Below are 20,486 nucleotides of genomic sequence, written 5' to 3'. Positions count from 1 at the left end.
ATTTATTCATTCACTAGTATTCATTGAGCGCTTACTGTGTGCAGAGCACTGTACTAAGCGCTTGAGCACTATACCCAGTGCTCGGTGCTGTACTAAGTGCTTGTCCCTGCCCTCAAGAAGCTTGCGGTCTATAGGGCGAGACAGACTTTAAAAGAGATTAAGGATAGGAGATATAGTACGGTGTGAGAATGTTTACAAAAGTACTGTAGTACTCCTAATGATAAACACGGTATTTATTAAGTGCTTACTAGGTGCTAAACTCTGCGCTGGATAGTAGATGATCAGGTTGGACACCTCCCTATCCTACGTGGGGCTCTCATTCTAAGTGGGAGAGGGAACAGGTATCTAACCTCCATTTTACAGATGAGCAAACTGAAGCACGGAAAAGTACAGTACTTTACTGTAATACTCCTAATGATAAACACGGTATTTATTAAGTGTTTACTAGGTGCTAAGCTCTGCGCTGGATAGTAGATAATCAGGTTGGACACCTCCCTATCCCACGTGGGGCTCTCATTCTAAGTGGGAGAGGAAACAGATATCTAACCTCCATTTTACAGATGAGCAAACTGAAGCACGGAAAAGTACAGTACTTTCTTGCCTGAGGTCGGACGCAGCAGAAAAGCGGCAGAGCTGGGATTAGAACTCAGGTCCTCTGACTCCTAGGCCCGTGCTCTTTCCACTAGGCCACACTGCTTCCCAATTCCTTCCCCCAGCACGTACTTTTTCTTCTTTCCTTTTGGGCCACCTAGGTTTAATAAGTTATATTGGGGTATAAAATATTCATGATTTTCCTTATTAAAAAAATGATGTCCTTTTGCCATGGTAAATTATTAAGTATATTATATGAATGTTAAGTTATCTTCGAGGTGCAGCACTACATAACTAGGGGGTGAGAATTTGCATTATAAAATCTTAACATTTGGGACTCAACTTCCATTTAGTGCTGTTACACCAAACTCTTATGTTGGTTCGTATTAGCTCTTAAGGGGTAATAATAATAATAATATTGATAATAATCATAGTGGTATTTGTCAAGCCCTACTCTATGGCAAACAAACACCGTACTAAGCGCTGGGGTAGATACAGGATAATCCAGTCCCCCCTTGGGCTCAAGATATAAGTAAGCACTTAACAAATGCCACAATTATTATTATAATCATCAATCAATCAAACATTTACCGAGCACTCACGATGTGCAGAGCACTGTATTAAGCACTTAGGAGAGTACAGTAGAACAGAGTAGCCGGACACATTCCCTGTCCACGACGAACTCCATCAATCAATCAGTCGATTAATCCTATTCATTACTACCGTTATGCTATTTTGTTAAAGCCCTTACTATAAGTCAAGCACTGCTCTAAGATCTGGGGTAGAAGCAGCGTGGCTCAGCGGAAAGAGCCCGGGCTTGGGAGTCAGAGGTCATGAGTTCGAATCCCGGCTCTGCCACTCGTCAGCTGTGTGACTTTGGGCAAGTCACTTCACTTCTCTGGGCCTCATTTACCTCATCTGTAAAATGGGGATTAACTGTGAGCCTCACGTGGGACGACGCGATCACCCTGTATCTACCCCAGCGCTTAGAACAGTGCTCTCTTAACAAGCGCCAACATTATTGTAGATGCAAGATAATCGGGTTGGGCACAGTCCCTGGCCCACGTGGGATTTACAGTCTTACTCCCCATTTTTCCAGATGAGGGAACCGAGGTCCTGAGACGTTAAGTATCTTGCCCGAGCTCACCCGGCAGACAAGAGGAGGAGCCGGGATTAGGAGCCAGGTCCTCCTGTGTCCCAGGCCTGCGCTTTATCCCTACTGAGAGCTCACCTCCTCCAAGAAGCCTTCCCAGATTGAGCTTCCCCTTTTCCCTCTGCTCCCCCTCGGCCCTCTGCCTCCTCCCCCTTCCCCCCTTCCCCTGCCCTCAGCTAAACCCCCTTTCCCTCTGCTCCTCCCCCTCTCCCTTCCCCTCCCGTCACCCCTGGGCTCATTGGGATAGATTTTTATTACCCTATTTATTTTGTTATTGAGGTGTCCATCCCCTTGATTCTATTTATCGTGATTATGCTGTCTTGATTTTGTCCGTCCGGCTCCCCCGATTAGACTGTGAGCCCGTCACCGGGCAGGGATTGTCTCTATCGGGTGCCGAATTATACAATCCGAGCGCTTAGTACAGTGCTCTGCCCATAGTAAGCGCTCAGTTAGAACGATTGAATAGTGAATATTGCAAACGAGGCCACAGGAAGCAGCGTAGCTCAGTGGAGAGAGTCAGAGGTCATGGGTTCGACTCCCGGCTCTGCCACCGGTCACCTGTGTGACTTTGGGTGAGTCACTTCACTTGTCTGGGCCTCAGTGACCTCATCTGTAAAATGGGAATTAACTGTGAGCCTCACGTGGCACGACCTGATGACCCTGTATCTCCCCCAGCGCTTAGAACAGTGCTCTGCACATAGGAAGCGCTTAACGAATACCAACATTATCAGAGGGCTACTCCATCCGGAAATAAGGAACCCTGCCCATTTCTCTGCTGCGTGCGTGTTAAGTGCAAAGATGGGTTGCCCGTGGAAATGAGAGAAAACCACGTTCTTGATCGGCAGAGTCATTCTGTTGGGCTGTGTTTTCTATATTTGGACTCTTTAGCTTCACGAGAAACTTTTTAGTTCTCACTTCATCCTGCTGAATGCAATTATAATGCTCCTCTCCAGTATGGTCTGTCTGATAAAAGAACAGTTGCGGAGTTGACAGTGAGGAAAAGTGACAGGAGGTTTTAAGTCTAAATTCTGAACGTAAATGGTCTCATATGAGTTAAATTAACGATCAGACTTGGCAGGCGCCTGAATGGGGAAATTGAATATGCATAAACAGGTCCGTCTACCCGGTAACAGAAAACCTTATGTAATCTGTGATTCCTTTATATGTAAGTGTTGAGCTGCGGTGAGAAGGGGCTGTGTCAATACACACTTCATTACCGAAATTATTTATCGAGCGCTTACCGAGTGCGTGGACGTCGCTAGACTGTACGAGGAACATTTTAATTAAAGATAGTCCCCGCCCGTAAGCAGCTCGCAATCTAGACCCTTGCAGCCAGACCTTTCCAAAGAAATGTTAGCCTTAGCCATTTTTTTTCTTTTGCCTTTGACTTAGAAGGAGCTTGACCTAGTGAAAAAAAGCATAGGCCGGGGAGTGAGGGGGTCATGGGTTCTGATTCTGCCTCTGCCACTTGTCCGCCTGGGGACCTTGAACAAGCCGTTAAACTTCTCCCGACTTGAGTCTCATCCGTATAAGAGGGATCATTTTTCTCCCTCTCTCTTAGGCTGTGAGCTCCACGTAGGGCAAGCACTGGGTCCGACCTGATTATTCCCCTTTTCCTCTGCTCCTCCTCCCCTCCTCATCGCCCCGACTCCCTCCCTCTGCTCTACCCCTCTCCCTGCACCACACCACTTGTGTATATAATGATGTTGGTATTTGTTGAGCGCTTACTATGTGCAGAGCACTGTTCTAAGCGCTGGGGGAGATACTGGGGAATCAGGTCGTCCCACGTGAGGCTCACGGTTAATCCCCTTTTTACAGATGAGGGAACTGAGGCCCAGAGAAGTGAAGTGACTTGCCCACAGTCACACAGCTGACAAGTGGCAGAGCCGGGATTCGAACCCACGACCTCTGACTCCGAAGCCCGGACTCTTTCCACTGAGCCACGCTGCTTCGTCTAGTGACTGGCACTGGACTGCTTAGTCTAGTCTTCTCTATGTGTGTATATACGCACATATCTACTATTCCATTCATTTTAGTAATGATGTGTATATAGCTATAATTCTCTTTATCTGTTTTGATGCTATCGATGCCTGTCTACTCGTTTTGCTTTGTTTAGTTGCCCGTCTCCCCCCTCGAGGCTCTCATCCCGTTGTTGAGTGGGGATTATCTCTATCTGTGCCCAAATTGTATTTTCCAAGCACTTACTGTGTGCAGAGCACTGTACTGAGCGCTTATCGACATCATCACCGTTCCTGTTATTATAGTCATCCAAACCCAGACTGCATCTTTAGCGTTTCCTTTTTAATATTCTGATTTTTTAAAGGGAGGGATTTCCCTCAGTCAAACCACCAATCGTTTGAGTCAAATGAACCCGACAACCATTCCTCACATTCTTCCTGGTGATTCAACCAAGCCAGAGACACGATGCCTCTGACCAACCTCCAAAGGGGAAGAGTTGGGACCAAATTGGCTTGGGATTGTGAGTCAAGAATGATTGCGGCACTTCGGGTGGCATAACGGCTAAGCATTCACTGGCCACAAATACCAGTGGAACTAGACAAACGATCAAACCGGCACTTCACTCCACTTCCCTGTAGTCAGTATTTATTCCGCTAACAGCCACGAGCTCCTATAGCCGTTCCTTCAAGCTTCGGGGCAAAGCCAAGGCCAGTAGTTTTCTTTTTTTTCATGGCATTTAAGTACTTACTATGTGCCAGTCACTAGACTAAGCAGTCCAGTGCCAGTCACTAATAATAATAATAATAACAATGTTGGTATTTGTTAAGCGCTTACTCTGTGCAGAGCACCGTTCTAAGCGCTGGGGTAGACACAGGGGAATCAGGTCGTCCCACGTGGGGCTCACAGTCTCAAGCCCCATTTTCCAGATGAGGGAACTGAGGCACAGAGAAGTTAAGTGACTTGCCCACAGTCACACAGCTGACAAGGGGCAGAGCCGGGATTCGAACTCATGACCACTGACTCCCAAGCCCATGCTCTTTCCACTGAGCCATGCCGCTTCTCGACCAAGCAGACCAGAGAAGCGGCGTGGCTCAGTGGAAAGAGCCCGGGCTTGGGAGCCAGAGGTCCTGGATTCGAATCCCGGCTCTGCCCCTTGTCAGCTGTGTGACCGTGGGCAAGTCGACTTCTCTGTACCTCAGTTACCTCATCTTAAAAAAGGAGATTAAGACTGTGCGCCTCACGTGGGACGACCTGATGACCCTGTATCTCCCCCAGTGCATAGAACAGTGTTCTGCACATAGTAAGCGCTTAACAAATACCGACGTTATTTATGATTACTATTAAACGCTGGGGTAGCTACAACCTAATCAGGTGAGACACAGTCCCCGTCCCACATGGTGCTTACGGTCTTCTAGCCCATTTTGCAAATGGGATAACTGAGTCACAGAGAAGTGAAGTGGCTCGTCAAGGTCCCTCAAGAGTCAAGTGGAAGAATTGGGATTAGAACCCAGGTCTTTCTGATTCCCAGGCCAGTGCTCCATCCAGAAGACCACGTACTTCTCAGCAGTTAAATTCTCAAAGCTCTGACTGCCAAGGACTTCCTGACTCCCCCATCCCAACTCGGGCTGCTGTGGGCATCACCCTGCCTCATGTGCCTGGCCTAGACCAGCCGGGGGGTCCTCTCAGCGGTGGCTCCACGGGACCCCAGCTCAATCTGGATTCTTCAGTCAATCATACGTAGAAATGTTTATTGTGTGCACTCTACTAAGTGTTTGAGAGGGTACAGTGTAACAGAGTCGGTAGACACATTCCCCCTGGACAACAAGGTGCTGGATTCTAATCCCGGCTCCCTCACGTCTGCTGTGAGACCTCGGACAACTCACGTAACTTCTCTGGGACTCAGTTACCTCAACTGGAAAATGGAGATTCAGAGGACCAGTGTACTGAGTATTAGTGTACCAAGCAATGGGGAGAGTACGATATAACAATAAACAGACACATTCCCTGCCCACAACGAGCTTGCGACTAGAAGGGGAGACAGACGTTAATATGAATAAATAAATTAGAGGTATGCTAATGGTGATGGTGCCTTCACTTGGAATGCTTACTCTTGGGTACTCACGCCGTACATGCGACATATTAAAAATAATAATGATAATAATAACGTTGGTATCTGTTAAGCGCTTACTATGTGCAGAGCACTGTTCTAAGCGCTGGGGGAGATATAGGGGAAGCAGACTCGCAGTTAATCCCCATTTTACAGATGAGGTCACTGAGGCACAGAGAAGTGAAGTGACTTGCCCACAGTCACACGGCTGACAAGTGGCAGAGCCGGGAGTCGAACTTATGACCTCTGACTCCGAAGCCCAGGATCTTTCCACTGAGCCACGCTGACAGCTCCAAAATTATCTCGTTTGGAATCTCTTTGAGTGTATGGCAGATGATCACACCCGGTGTATGCCATTAACCTAGTTTTAGTCAGTCTCTTCAAGTCGCACAACTAACAAACAGAATAAGTCTGGGATATTTGCTTTCCAAACCCAGCAGATTTTTTTTTTTTCCAGTGGTCTTCGTTAAGTGCTTACTCTATGCCAGGCACCGTACTAAGCACTGGGGTAAATAGAAGATAAGCCGTTTGGACCTCGTCCACGTTCCACACGGGTTTCATGACCCGAATCCCCATCTTGCAGATGAGAGAACTGAGGGCCAGAGAATTTAAAAGATTGCCCGAGGTCAGTCAGTCAGTCAATCATATTGAGTGAGCATTTGTTGTGTGTAGAGGGCTAAGGGCCGGGTAGAGTACAATATAATAAACAAACACATTCCCCATGCACAAAAAGCCGACGGTCTAGAGGGGAAGATAGGCATCAATGTAAATATAACTGTCACAGAGCAGACAAGTGGCAGAGCCGGGATTAGAACCCGGGTCGTCTGACTCCCAGGACCACGCTTTTACCACTGGGCCATTCTGCTCCTTCACCCAGTCCCAGTGTGTTTCTGCAAAACCTTGAGTGAATTTTGATCGTCTCTTTCCGGAGTGGTTTCCGCCCCAGTTAGGATCCCGGAGGCAGGGTCTGTGCTGTGCCCAGAGTGAAATTCTGTGGACGTGGCGGCTTTCACAAAGGTCACCCGAGGCCTCGAATTCCGTGATTCTCACCTTTTCCCACCCGGAACACAGATTGACTCGACTTGTCATATTTTTGGCATCTCCGAATCTCCATCAAGTTGTCAAATTCACAGTAACAAAGTAACCGACGGGAAGGGTTCCAACAACTTGAGGCACTTTGGATGCAGGAGAGAAATCATCCCATTTAAAGCATTAGTCATTGGGGAATGCTATTTGGGAAAGCATTTACTTGGGTTTTGGAGACATGAGGTTGACTTTAATAGGAAATGCATCAACCTTCCTTAAGAAGAAATGCTTCTGCTCGCTGAACAATGAAGGCACCACTAATACCTGAAAGGTGAATGCCAGGGAGGGAGTTGGGAAGACAAAATGAATGCCATTTTCCATCATTTATATTTTATCAGCATGTCTCCATTAATTGTATAGACAATGAACCACCCAAGTCAATACAGGCTATTTCTAGAAATAATGTATTTGCAGAGACACAAGTTCTTGACACTTTTTTTCTCCCTTCCCAAAGGACAAATTAAAGCCATAAATATAAGTAGGTCTAAATGGGCATTTTACCTATCGATTCTTATTTGACTCTTCATCCCATTCATGTTTTGAATGACTGAAATAAGACTTAATTGGGAAATCCTGGCTTGGTAAAAATACAGTTCAATTATTCGCTTCCATTCTTGGGGAAAAAATGAAGATTTTTTTTCCAGTTTTTGGAGCACATTTTACTGTTTTAATGGTATTTGTCGAGCACTTACTTTGTGTCAGGTACTGAACTAGATGCTGGGGAAGAAGTTGTACACAGTCCTTGAACCACACGAGGCTGCCAGCCTTAATCGCCATTTTACAGATGACGTAACCGAGGCCAGAGAAGTTAAGCGACTCTCCCAAGGTCGCCCGACAGAAAAATGGCGGAGCTAGGATTAGAACACAGCTCTACTGACTTCCAGGCCCAGACTCTTTCATTAGGCCACGCTGCTTCCCATCTAAAGCTGTGACTTATTACTCATGACTCTGGCTTTGGGCAAAGAGTTATCTCGTATCCATTTGGAAGTACGTAAATCTGGGGAATGTTTTTAATGGAAACATTTATAAGACTGTCCCTGTCCAAATGAGAGGCCGTGATTCCCTATATCCACCTCAACCGGGTGGGAGAATAAGCTGGGAAAGGGTTCGGTAATCTAAAACATCAAATGATATTATGGGAGATCTGCGATAGAATGGAAACTATCTAATGTATCTCTCCTATCAATCAATTGTATCGATTGAGTGTTTATGTTGTGAAAAAGCACAGTATTAAGTTTGTTTGTTGTTTGTTAAGCACTTGCTATGTGCAGAGCACACACACACAAAAAAAGAATACCAGATCATCACTGTTTGGGTGGGTATCCTGCTGCTACCTAATCGCCTCACAGTCTCCTGGAATAATAATAATTACGTTGGTATTTGTTAAGCCTTTAGTACGTGCAGAGGACTGTTCTGAGCGCTGGGGTAGATACAGGGTAATCAGGTTGTCCCATGTCACACAGCTGACAAGTGGCAGAGCTGGGATTTGAACCCATGACCTCTGACTCTCAAGCCCGGGCTCTTTCCACTGAGCCACACTGCTTCTCTTGGGAGTTCTTGGGAGAGTAGAATGCAACAGAGTTGGTAGACACATTCCCTGCCCACCGTGAGCCCTCAGTCTTGAAGGGGAGACAGAAATTAATACAGATAAATAAATTAGAGGTATGTACATAAATGTCGTGTGGTTGGCGGGGGAGGTCAATCAAGGGAGAAAATCAGGGAATGAATGGGGGGGAAAGAAAATGAGGGCTTAAGTCAGGGATGGAGATTTACCTTCTTTAAAGGTGAGGGGAGTATTCATCTGTAAGGCATAAAGAGGAAGAACGTTCTAGGCCAGAGACAGGACGTGGACAAGAGGTCGGTGGTGAGAGAGACAAAATCGAGGTACAGTTGGAAGAGTGAAGTGCGAGGCCAGGGTTGTAGTAGGAGAGCAGTGAGGGGAGGTAGGAGGGGACAAGGTGATGAAACCGCTTTAAAAATGACGGTAAGGAGATCTGAGAACAGTGCTAAACAGTCGTAAAGCAGCCTGATCTAGTGGAATGCTCCACTTTCTGCGAATCTCTGGACCTGAGTCTGAATCCCAACCCCACCGTCTGCCTGCTGTGTGACCTCGGGTGAGTCATTTAACTTCTCCAGGTCTCGGTTTCCTAGTCTACGAAATGGGGTCTCCCTCCTACTTAGGCGGTGAATTGGAGGTGGGACGGAGACTGTGTCTGACCTAATTGTCATGCATCTATCCTGTTGCCTAGTACGTAGAAGTTGGCCTATAATAAGAGCTTAACAAGTGACACGGTTGTTACTACTATTATTAGGCACTCGATCAATACTATGGTCTCTAGCTTTATTGGAAAGACAAAAACAAAGTTTAGGTTTTCAAACTAAAAAACAATCTCTTCATCCGCAAGGAGCTGTCTGCCTGGAGATGATAAACTCCTGGGGGGTAGAGACCAAGTATATCGGCAATACCGTCTATAGAACCTTATCTCTATAGAGACAAAGAGCCACAATCGTTTAATGATGAATTAACGTAAAAGTGCCGTATTTCATACCCCTACTGATAAATATATACATACTTCTTTGCCTGAAAGGGAAATATTTCCAATCAAATGCAACTCTTCATCTTTAAATCTCATAAACCGACATTTTAGAGCCAGCGCGATTAACTATGTCTCTCTCCTTCGCTAACTTTCCCGATAAGTGACGTTTCCGTTTTACGGAAGGCGTGATAGATTCCCTCGCATCCCTTGTTAAAATGCGAACCTTTAGATGAACATGCCAGCCATCGCTCTGCAGTCAAACGGGGAAGGGGAGGAACCGGGAAAATAAATTACGCTCACAATTTATTTTGACAGAGTAATGGTCCATTTCCAGCGAAGAACAAAATAGACATTATATGACACGCTCTCATCTCAGATAATCTTTTAAGTTTGGGGGATGATTAACGGGACCCATAAATCAAGACGAGCGGAATTTGGGAACGCGAAGAGAACACAAGCAAAACGATCATTTCCCTTTATATCAGAATGAATGTGTTCGTTATTTACAGCTTCAGAAGACCCAGCGCGGTCTCGGCCAGGGAGGGGTTTTCGGAGGAGCTGGAAATGTATGACCAAAAATAGGTACCATTCATTTATTCAGTCGTTTCTATCGAGCGGTTACCGTGTGCAGGGCACTGTACTAAGCGCTTGGAAAGTACAATTTGCAATCTCAGAGAACACCTAAGTGAGAAGAGGTGAAAAATTCAGAGCGGGCCGTTTCGCTAAGTAACTTACTGTCTACGCTCCAGCCAGTTGTTCTCCTTTGGCGCTCCATGATCCCTTCTGGACTGGGAGCCCGTTGTCGGGTAGGGATCGTCCCTATCGTCGAACTGTACTTTCCAAGCGCTTAGTAATAATGACAGTACAGCGTGGCTCGGTGGAAAGAGCACGGGCTTTGGAGTCAGAGGTCATGAGTTCGAATCCCAGCTCTGCCACTTGTCAACTGGGTGACTGTGGGCAAGTCACTTCACTTCTCTGGGCCTCAGTGACCTCATCTGGAAAATGGGGATGAAGACTGTGAGCCCCACGTGGGACAACCTGATTCCCCTGTGTCTACCCAAGCGCTCAGAACAGTGCTCTGCACATAGTAAGCGCTTAACAGACGCCAACATTATAATACCGACATTATGATTATTATTCGCAAGCATCAGGACAGTTAGTAGTAGTATTTGGAGCGGGGGGGGGGGGGGGTGGTAGTAATCGCAGTGCTGGTAATAGTGGATGTAGTAGAAATAATAATGATAGTAATAATAATGATTGCATTTGTTAAGTGCTTACTATATGCCAAGCCGGTTCTAATGTCTGGGAGGGAACAAGGTTATCAGGTGGTCCCACATGGGGCTCACAGTCTTAATCCCCATTTTGCAGGTGAGGTAACTGAGGCACAGAGAGGCGAAGTGACTTGCCCAAAGTCACACAGCTGACAAGCAGCGGCGGTGGGATTAGACCCCACGACCTCTGACTCCCGAGCCCGGGCTCTTTCCACGGGGCCGCGCTGCTTCTATAGTAGGAAGAGGGTTAGCAGTAGACCGTGAGCCCGTCGTTGGGCAGGGATTGTCTCTAACCCGTTGCTGAACTGTACTTCCCAAGCGCTTAGCGCAGCGCTCCGCACACAGTAAGTGCTCGATAGATACAATCGAATGAATGAATGAGTACTAGTAGCAGCCGTAGTATCCCGGCTCCGCCGCTTGTGTGCTGGGTGACCTTGGGTAAGTCACTTCACTTCTCCAGGCCTCAGTTCCCTCATCTGGAAAATGGGGATGGAGACTGTGAGCCCCACGTGGGACAGGGACTGTGTCCGGCCCGATTTGCTCGTACCCGCCCCGGCGCTTAGTACAGTCCCCCGCACAAGGTAAGCCCTTAACAAATATCATAGCTTCTTCTTCTTCTAGCGGTGGTAGTAATAATGATAATGATTATGATTATTTAATTTCTTAAGGACTTACTATGTGCCAGGGACTGGACTAAGCAGCGGGGTGGATACGAGATAATCAGGTTGGACACAATCCCTCCCTCAAATGGGGCTCACGGTCTTAATCCCCATTTTACAGATGAGGACACTGAGTCTCAGATAAGTTAATAATAATAATTACAATGGTAATAATAATAGTAACAATGTTGGTATTTGTCAAGGGCTTACTATGTGCCGAGCACTGTTCTAAGCGCTGGGGGAGGTACGGGGGAAGCAGGTTGTCCCACGCGAGGCTCACAGCCTTCACCCTCATCTTCCAGATGAGGTAACTGAAGCCCAGAGAAGTGGAGTGACCTGCCCACAGTCACACGGCTGATAAGTGGCAGAGCTGGGATTCGAACCCATGACCTCCGACTCGCATTTGCTAAGCACTTACTATGTGCCAAGCAGCCCGAAATAGGAAATCGCGTAGCCGCCGACGGCCCTCGCGTTAGCCAGATAAGGAGATGTCTCGGACAACGCATGTGTTGCCTTGCGCTGAATGTGATTACCAACATGGGTTGCGTTTTCTGGAAGTTTGTGAATTTTTCCCGATCCTAGACTGTTTCTCTGGGGGAACCACAGACGGTCCCACTTGGATCAGAGGTTTTAGGCTCCCCGGAGTAACTTGCCAGGAACTCTCCACGGACTTGATTCTATTTCTTGCCACTGTCCTTGTCTGTCCGTCTCTCCCGATTAGACCGAAAGCCCGTCAAAGGGCAGGGACTGTCTCCATCTGTTACCGATTTGTCCATTCCCAGCGCTTGGAGAAGCAGCGTGGCTCAGTGGAAAGAGCCTGGGCTTCGGAGTCAGAGGTCATGAGTTCGAATGCCGGCTCCGCCACTTGTCAGCTGTGTGACGGTGGGCGAGTCACTTAACTTCTCTTTGCCTCAGTTCCCTCACCTGGAAAATGGGGATTAAGACTGTGAGCTCCACGTGGGACAACCCGATTCCCCTGTGTCTACCCCAGAGCTTAGAACAGTGCTTGGCACATAGTAAGCGCTTAAGAAATACCAACATTATCATTATTAGTACAGTGCTCTGCACATAGTAAGTGCTCAATAAATACTATCGAATGAGCGAATGAACTAGTAGCGCCCACAGCCCTGGGAGTCAGAAGGACCTGCGTTCTAATCCCAGATCCACCACTTGTCTGCTGTGTGAGGGAAAGTCACTTCACCTCTCTGGGCCTCAGTTACCTCATCTGCAAAATGGGGATTAAGACTGGGAGCCCCACGTGGGACAGAGCCTGCGTCCACCCCGATTAACCCATATCTACCTCAGCGCTTAGAACGGTGCTCGGCGCAAATGAAGTGCTTAGCAAGTACCGTCATTGTGATTATCATCCAGGGAGCCCAAACTTGAAAATACTGACCTCGAAGGCTCCGGTTCCGAATGCGTACAGGACGGGGAACAGGCTGGCCGCAAACCAGGCCGTTCGGAAGAAAAATCCAATGACCGTCCACCTACTCCCGGCGCCTCCGTGACCTGACTGCGGTTCGTCCGTCCCGATGAGCGCGGGCTCCATCCATCCATGTAGTTCATCCCAGTTTGTCGGAATCCCCGAGTCGGAACTGGAATCGAGGGGGAGGTTTGGCTGATTTGTTTTTCCGCCTTTAGTTTTCTTCCATGGCTGGGGAAGCTCGCTGACACTCCATACTATATATCACCGGAGACAGGACGGTAGATCTGAAGCGGTCTCTTTTGATTTTCACGGGTAACTTGTCTTCTAGTCGTGATGTTTTTATTCTATCGAAACTTCCTCCTTCCCCCGCGCTCTCCTTCCGATGCGTTGACTCAATTTATTAGCGTGCTGCAATATACACAGCTGTCCGCTGCCTCAATTTGAAACCTTCTTTAAAGGAGATGATTTCCCCCCCAGGAGATAGCCCAGCTTCAGTGTCTCGGTTTCAGTTCCTGTCACTGGCGGTCGTGTTTCTTTGCTTGATTCTTCACATTTCCCTCTTGTCCCTTTCTCTAGCCTCCCCTAAGTTTTCGTGCTCTACTCATAAGGGTGTAAACTATTCAAGAACAAGATTATCCTAGTGGACTAATTAGACTGTAAACTCGTGGAGGGCAGGGACTGTGTCTACCAACTCTGTTACTTTGTTATACTGCACTCTCCCAAGCCCTTAGGTCAGTGCTCTGCACAAAGTGCTCAAGAAACACAGCTGGTTGACGTTTGATGTGTGGCATCTGTTAAATGCTGACTACGGGCGAAATATTGGACTAAGGGCCGGGGTAGGTACTAGTTAATAATAATGATGATAATTCAGTCATATTTACGGAGCGCTTACTTTGGGCAGAACACTGTACCGAGCGCTGGGAAAGAGCAGTTGAGCAACAAATGGAGACAATCCATAATGGCCTTTGCGAGTGGTTACTATGTGCCAGGCACTGTACTAAGCGGTGAGGTGGATATAAGCACATCAGGTTGGATACAAGCCCTGCCCCATGCGGGGCTCCCGTTCTCACCCCGCACTGTACGGATGAGATAACTGAGGCCCAGAGAAGTGTAGTGACTTTCCCGAGGTCACACAGCGGACCAAGTGGAGGCGCCGGGCTTAATAATGTGAATAATGTCGGTATTCGTTAAGCGCTTACCATGTGCCGAGCACTGTTCTAAGCGCTGGGGGAGATACAGGGATATCAGGTTGTCCCACGTGAGGCTCACAGTTAATTGCCCATTTTCCAGATGAGGGAACCGAGGCCCAGAGAAGTGAAGTGACTCGCCCACAGTCACGCAGCTGACGAGTGGCAGAGCCGGGATTCGAACTCGTGACCTCTGACTCCCAAGCCCGGGCTCTTTCCGCTGAGCCACGCTGCTTCTCTACAGCCACTGTGTGCCAGGCACCGTATTAAGCGGCGAGGTGGATATAAGCAAATCAGGTTGGATACAAGCCCTGTCCCATGTAATAATGTTGGTATTTATTAAGCGCTTACTATGGGCCAAGCACCGTTCTAAGCGCTGGGGTAGACACGGGGGAATCAGGTTGTCCCACGTGAGGCTCAGAGTCTTCATCCCCGTTTTCCTGAGGAGGTAACTGAGGCACCGAGAAGTGAAGTGACTTGCCCACAGTCACGCAGCCGACAAGTGGCGGAGGAGCCGGGATTCGAACCCATGACCTCTGACTCCAAAGCCCGTGTAGGGCTCTTGTTCTCAACCCCTACTGTACAGATGAGATAACTGAGGCCCAGAGAAGTGAAGTGATTATCCCAAGGTCACACAGCAGACCAGTGGAGGAGAAGGGATTAGAACCCATGGCCTTCTGACTCCCAGACCCATTCTCTGTCCACTACGCCTTCCTGCTTCTCCCGGCGGGTCCCACATGGGGCTCGCAGTTTAAGTAGGCGAGAGGACGCGGATTGAATTCCCATTTTGCAGATGAGGGAACTGAGGCACAGAGAAGTGAAGTGACTTGCCCGGTCATTTTGCACTAAGGGCACCCAGTGGCTGTATGACAGAAGATGTGCAAAAGATTATGTCTTTTGCACGTTCCCCAGGCATGCCTGTGTGGCCATAATTCCATCGGAGAAGCAGCGTGGCTCAGTGGAAAGACCCCGGGCTTGGGAGTCAGAGGTCATGGGTTCGAATCGCAGCTCTGCTGTGTGACTGTGGGCAAGTCACTTCACTTCTCTGGGCCTCAGTCACCCCATCAGTAAAATGGAGATTATCTGTGAGCCTCACGCGGGACAACCCGATGACCCCGTTATCTCCCCCAGCGCTTAGAACGGTGCTCTGCACATAGTAAGCGCTTAACAAATACCGACATTATTATTATTAGGTGCCCATCAGACTGTAGTTTTGATCTATCGAAAAATTAAAGGCAGGAGCTTCGTAGACACAGGAGAAAATAAGGAAGAATGAGGAGTTCAGTGGATTTTTTTCCTTAGCCCATTTCTACAGAGGTTGAAGGAAACCAGGTCATCAGCAGTGATCATAATAATGTTAGGGTTTGTTAAGTGCTTACTATGTGCTGAGCACTGTTCTGGTGTAGATACAGGATAATCAGGATGTCCCACATGAGGCTCACGGTCTGAATCCCCCATTTTACAGATGAGGTCACTGAGGGACCGAGAAGTGAAGTGACTTGCCCAAAGTCACGCAGCTGACAGGCGGAGGAGCCGGGATTAGAACCCATGACCCCCGACTCCTAAGATCGGGCCCTTTCCGCTGAGCCGAAATCATGCCAAGTCATCGGGGCCTAGGAGAAGGAGGCCGGGACTGAGAGCCAGAAGGACCTGGGTTCCGATCCCAGATGTATCCCTTGTCTATCGGGTGACCTTAGACAAGTCACTTCACTTCTCTGTGCCTCAGCGAGCTCATCTGTAAAATGGGGATCAAGAGCGCGAGCCCCACGTAGGACAGGGACTGCGTCCGACACAATTCGCTGTATCTACGCCAGCCTTTACAACAGGGCTTGACACGTAGCAAGCACTTGAAAAATACCATCGCATCGAGAGAAGCAGCGCAGCTCAGTGGAAAGACCACGGGCTTTGGAGTCCGAGGTCGTGAGTTCGAATCCCAGCTCTGCCACTTGTCGGCTGTGTGACTGTGGGCAGGTCACTTCACTTCTCTGGGCCTCAGTGACCTCATCTGGAAAATGGGGATGAAGACTGTGAGCCCCACGTGGGACATCCTGATTCCCCCGTGTCTACCCCAGCGCTTAGAACAGTGCTCGGCACATAGTAAGCGCTTAACAAATCCCAGCAGTATTATTGTTATCGTGGCAATTGCATCAGATGAGTGTACTTGATGTTTAGAAGAAAAGGGGAAGCGATTAGCTTCAAAATCAACCGACTATATACTCTTTCCCTCCAGTTGAATTGGCAAAAGCTGAGGAAAATAATGATGATGATAATAATAGTAATAACAATAATATTTATTAAGCTGTTACTACGTCTTGAGCACTGTACTAATCTCGGGAGAGTGTACATTTGGCAGAAACAGTCCCTGCCTTCGAGTAGTAGGGTGAGAAGCAGAGCGGCCTCGCGGCTTGGGACTCAGAAGGACCCGGGTTCTAATCTCGGCCCAGCCACTCCGCTGCCGAGTGACCTAGGGCAAATCACTTAACTTTTTCGGGCCTCAGTGACCTCGTGGGTAAAATGGGGATTAAGACCGTAAATCCCGTGTGGCGCACGTGATTAGCTTGTATCAACTAGACGTAATACCGTCGGGGAAGGGCTTTGAACGTTAGTAGGATGTGGGTGAACTGCTGAAACTCAAATAATTATGTTTTTCATTATTATCATTATGGTACTTGTTAAGAGCTTATGACGGGCCAAACACTGTTCTGTGCACTGGGGTAGATACACGTTAATGAGCAGGGGCTTGGGAGTCAGAGGTCTCCGGTTCGAATCCCGGCTCTGCCGCTTGTCGGCTGTGTGACCGTGGGCAAGTCACTTAGCTTCTCTGTGCCTCAGCTCCCTCATCTGGAAAATGGAGATGAAGACTGTGAGCCTCACGTGGGACGACCTGATGACCCTGTATCTCCCCCAGCGCTTAGAACAGTGCTCTGCACATAGTAAGCGCTTAACAAATACAAACATTATTATTATTATCATTATTATGTTAATCAGGTTGGACACAGTCCCTGTCCCACATTATTACTGTGGCATCTCTGTGGCACTGTTCTCCCACATGGGGCTCCCTACTGCCCCACAGAGACCTCCGCTCTCTCGATCCCATCCGTCTTTCCAATAGCATCTCGCCTCACCTTGCCGCCCTGTCCTCTCTTCCCACTCTCGACGATCAGGTCTCCGCTCTCAACTCCACCCTCACTACTCATCTCGACTCTCTCGCCCCCCTTTCCCTCCGCCGCTCTCGCTCCACTAACCCACAGCCCCGGATCACCTCCTCCGTCCGCCTCCTACGCTCCTATGCTCGAGCTGCTGAGCGCCGCTGGCGAAAGTCCAAGCACCAAGCCGACCTCACACACTTCAAATTTATCCTTTCCTGCCTTAACTCTGCCCTCTCCTCCGCCAGGCAAAGCTTCTTCTCCTCCCTCATCGACACCCATGCCCGTCACCCCCGCCGATTGTTCCGGACCTTTAACTCTCTCCTTAGGCCCCCTGTTCCTCCCCCTCCCCCATCTCTCACCCCTAATGATCTGGCCACCTATTTCCTCACGAAAATCAACACGATCAGGTCTGAGCTCCCCAAAGTCACCCCTCCGCCTCTCCCCTCCCCCCCCAACAACCCCCTCCCCTACTTTCCCATCCTTCCCTGCAGTATCCTCAGAGGAGATCTCCTCCCTCCTCGCAAGTGCCACCCCCTCCACCTGCGCCTCGGACCCCATTCCCTCTCACCTTCTTAAAACCATCGCCCCTGCCCTCCTCCCTTCCTTAACTTCTATTTTTAACCACTCAATCTCCAAGGGCTCCTTCCCCTCTGCCTTCAAACACGCCCACGTCTCCCCCATCCTAAAAAAACCCGCTCTTGACCCCACTTCCCCCTCCAGTTATCGTCCTATCTCCCTACTACCCTTCCTTTCCAAAATCTTAGAACGAGTCGTCTACAATCGATGCCTAGAATTCCTTAACTCCCATTCTCTCCTAGACCCCCTCCAATCTGGCTTCCGTCCCCTCCACTCTACTGAGACTGCTCTCTCTAAGGTCACCCATGACCTCCTTCTTGCCAAATCCAATGGCTCCTACTCCATTCTGATCCTCCTTGACCTCTCTGCTGCCTTTGACACTGTCGACCATCCCCTCCTCCTCCGTACCTTATCTCACCTTGGCTTCACGGACTCTGTCCTCTCCTGGTTCTCCTCTTACCTCTCTGGCCGATCATTCTCGGTCTCCTACGCTGGAGCCTCCTCCCCCTCCCATCCTTTAACTGTTGGAGTTCCTCAAGGGTCAGTTCTTGGCCCTCTTCTGTTCTCCATTTACACTCACTCCCTCGGTGAACTCATCCGCTCTCACGGCTTTGACTACCATCTCTACGCAGATGACACGCAGATCTACATCTCCGCCCCTGTCCTCTCCCCCTCCCTTCAGGCTCGCATCTCCTCCCGCCTCCGGGACGTCTCCGCCTGGATGTCGGCCCGCCACCTAAAACTCAACATGAGTGAGACTGAGCTCCTCATCTTCCCTCCCGAACCCGGTCCGCTCCCAGACTTCTCCATCACCGTGGATGGCACGACCATCCTTCCCGTCCCGCAGGCCCGCAATCTCGGTGTCATCCTTGACTCGTCCCTCTCGTTCACCCCACACATCCTATCCGTTACCAAGACCTGCCGGTTTCACCTCTACAATATCGCCGAGATCCGCCCTTTCCTCTCCACCCAGACGGCTACCTTACTATTACGGGCTCTCGTTATATCCCGGCTAGACTACTGTGTCAGCCTTCTCTCTGACCTCCCTTCCTCCTCTCTCGCCCCGCTCCGGTCTATTCTTCACTCCGCTGCCCGGCTCATCTTCCTGCAGAAACGATCTGGGCATGTCACTCCCCTTCTTAAACAACTCCAGTGGTTGCCCATCGACCTCCGCTCCAAACAAAAACTCCTCACTCTAGGCTTCGAGGCTCTCCATCACCTTGCCCCTTCCTACCTCTCCTCCCTTCTCTCTTTCTACCGCCCACCCCGCACGCTCCGCTCCTCTGCCGCCCACCTCCTCGCCGTCCCTCGGTCTCGCCTATCCCGCCGTCGACCCCTGGGTCACGTCCTCCCGCGGTCCTGGAACGCCCTCCCTCCTCACCTCCGCCAAACTGATTCTCTTTCCCTCTTCAAAACCTTACTTAAAAATCACCTCCTCCGAGAGGCCTTCCCAGACCGAGCTCCTCTTCCCCCTCTACTCCCTCTGCCATCCCCCCTTTACCTCTCCGCAGCTAAAGCCTCATTTTCCCCTTTTCCCTCTGCTCCTCCACCTCTCCCTTCCCATCCCCACAGCACCGTACCCGTCCGCTCAACTGTATATATTTTCGTTACCCTATTTATTTTGTTAATGAATTGTACATCGCCTTGATTCTATTTAGTTGCCATTGTTTTTACGAGATGTTCTTCCCCTTGACGCTGTTTAGTGCCATTGTTCTTGTCTGTCCGTCTCCCCCGATTAGACTGTAAGCCCGTCAAACGGCAGGGACTGTCTCTATCTGTTGCCGACTTGTTCATCCCAAGCGCTTAGTACAGTGCTCTGCACATAGTAAGCGCTCAATAAATACTATTGAATGAATAAATCCCCATGTCACAGATGAGGTGATTGAGGCCCAGAGAACTGAAGTGACTCCCCCAAGGTCACACAGCAGACAGGTGGCAGAGCCAGGATTAGAACCCAGCTCCTTCTGACTCCCAGGCCCGTGCTCCATCCACCAGGTCACACGGCTGTTAAATGCTCAACACTGGAGGAAACCCAGATCACACAGAAGTTTTTTTTTTATTTTAGCCTTTCACTGATTTTTAAAAATGTAAAGAACTCTCCCTTAAGCAACCACATAGAGACTCTTAGGAGAAAGATTCTCACTAACAGTGAGAAGAGCAAGGTGACCAGATCTCAACACAGGGCTTGAGAAATCTGTCCTCCTTATATTTGAGTTTTCTTTCCTCTCAGGAAACTCATTAGCTTTCACAGTTTCAATGCATAGGCACTGAAGGGAAAAGCATTTAATTATTACAATCAAGTGACTGATTCTTATTTTGGATAAAGAAATGCAACTGGATGAATTAGGAAAAGGTAAAAGGAAGCCCTGCCATCTTTTTGCTCTGTAAATGATGTATTTTTTCCCCCATATATTATTTACTTTCGCTAATCACACATTGCGTTTCTTTTAACAGGCTAATTGCTGCCAGAAGAGGGCTTTTCATTCTAAAGGTAAGTGCCTTTTGAGGTATATTATATCAGAATTATCATGTTTTCTGATTTATGGCTTAGAAAAGGATTTGAAAAGCATGTTAATTTGTAAGCCACTGAGGCCGGTGGCTTTGCTTGTTCTCAAGAAGAAATCTGTGGCATTAATTGCCTTAGACTCTGGCTCGGTACTCACGATGCTGACAGAAAGTATAAAGGACAACAGGCAACGCTCTCCTTTTAGTTAGAATAATTAATTAACCCGGTGGTTTCAGAAGAAACGCCTGCTGAATAGAAGGAAAATCTAAAGAGCGTGCC

General features: G+C 48.7%; 1 long non-coding RNA gene across 1 annotated transcript in view; it reads left to right on the top strand.

Annotated features, from left to right (window-relative positions):
- LOC120638738 overlaps positions 1-20,193 on the top strand; it is a 396,554-nt gene extending 376,361 nt beyond the window's left edge. Inside the window, exon 3 of the long non-coding RNA XR_005660637.1 lies at positions 20,156-20,193. This is a non-coding gene — a long non-coding RNA (uncharacterized LOC120638738). The remainder of the gene's footprint in view (positions 1-20,155) is intronic.
- Positions 20,194-20,486: the final 293 nt, after the last annotated feature.

Source organism: Ornithorhynchus anatinus, chromosome 12 (genome assembly GCF_004115215.2).
Source record: "Ornithorhynchus anatinus isolate Pmale09 chromosome 12, mOrnAna1.pri.v4, whole genome shotgun sequence".
In the NCBI taxonomy this organism is placed as follows: domain Eukaryota; kingdom Metazoa; phylum Chordata; class Mammalia; order Monotremata; family Ornithorhynchidae; genus Ornithorhynchus; species Ornithorhynchus anatinus.
Note: the sequence above shows the minus strand (reverse complement) of the source record. Positions and strands in the feature narration are given on the sequence as shown.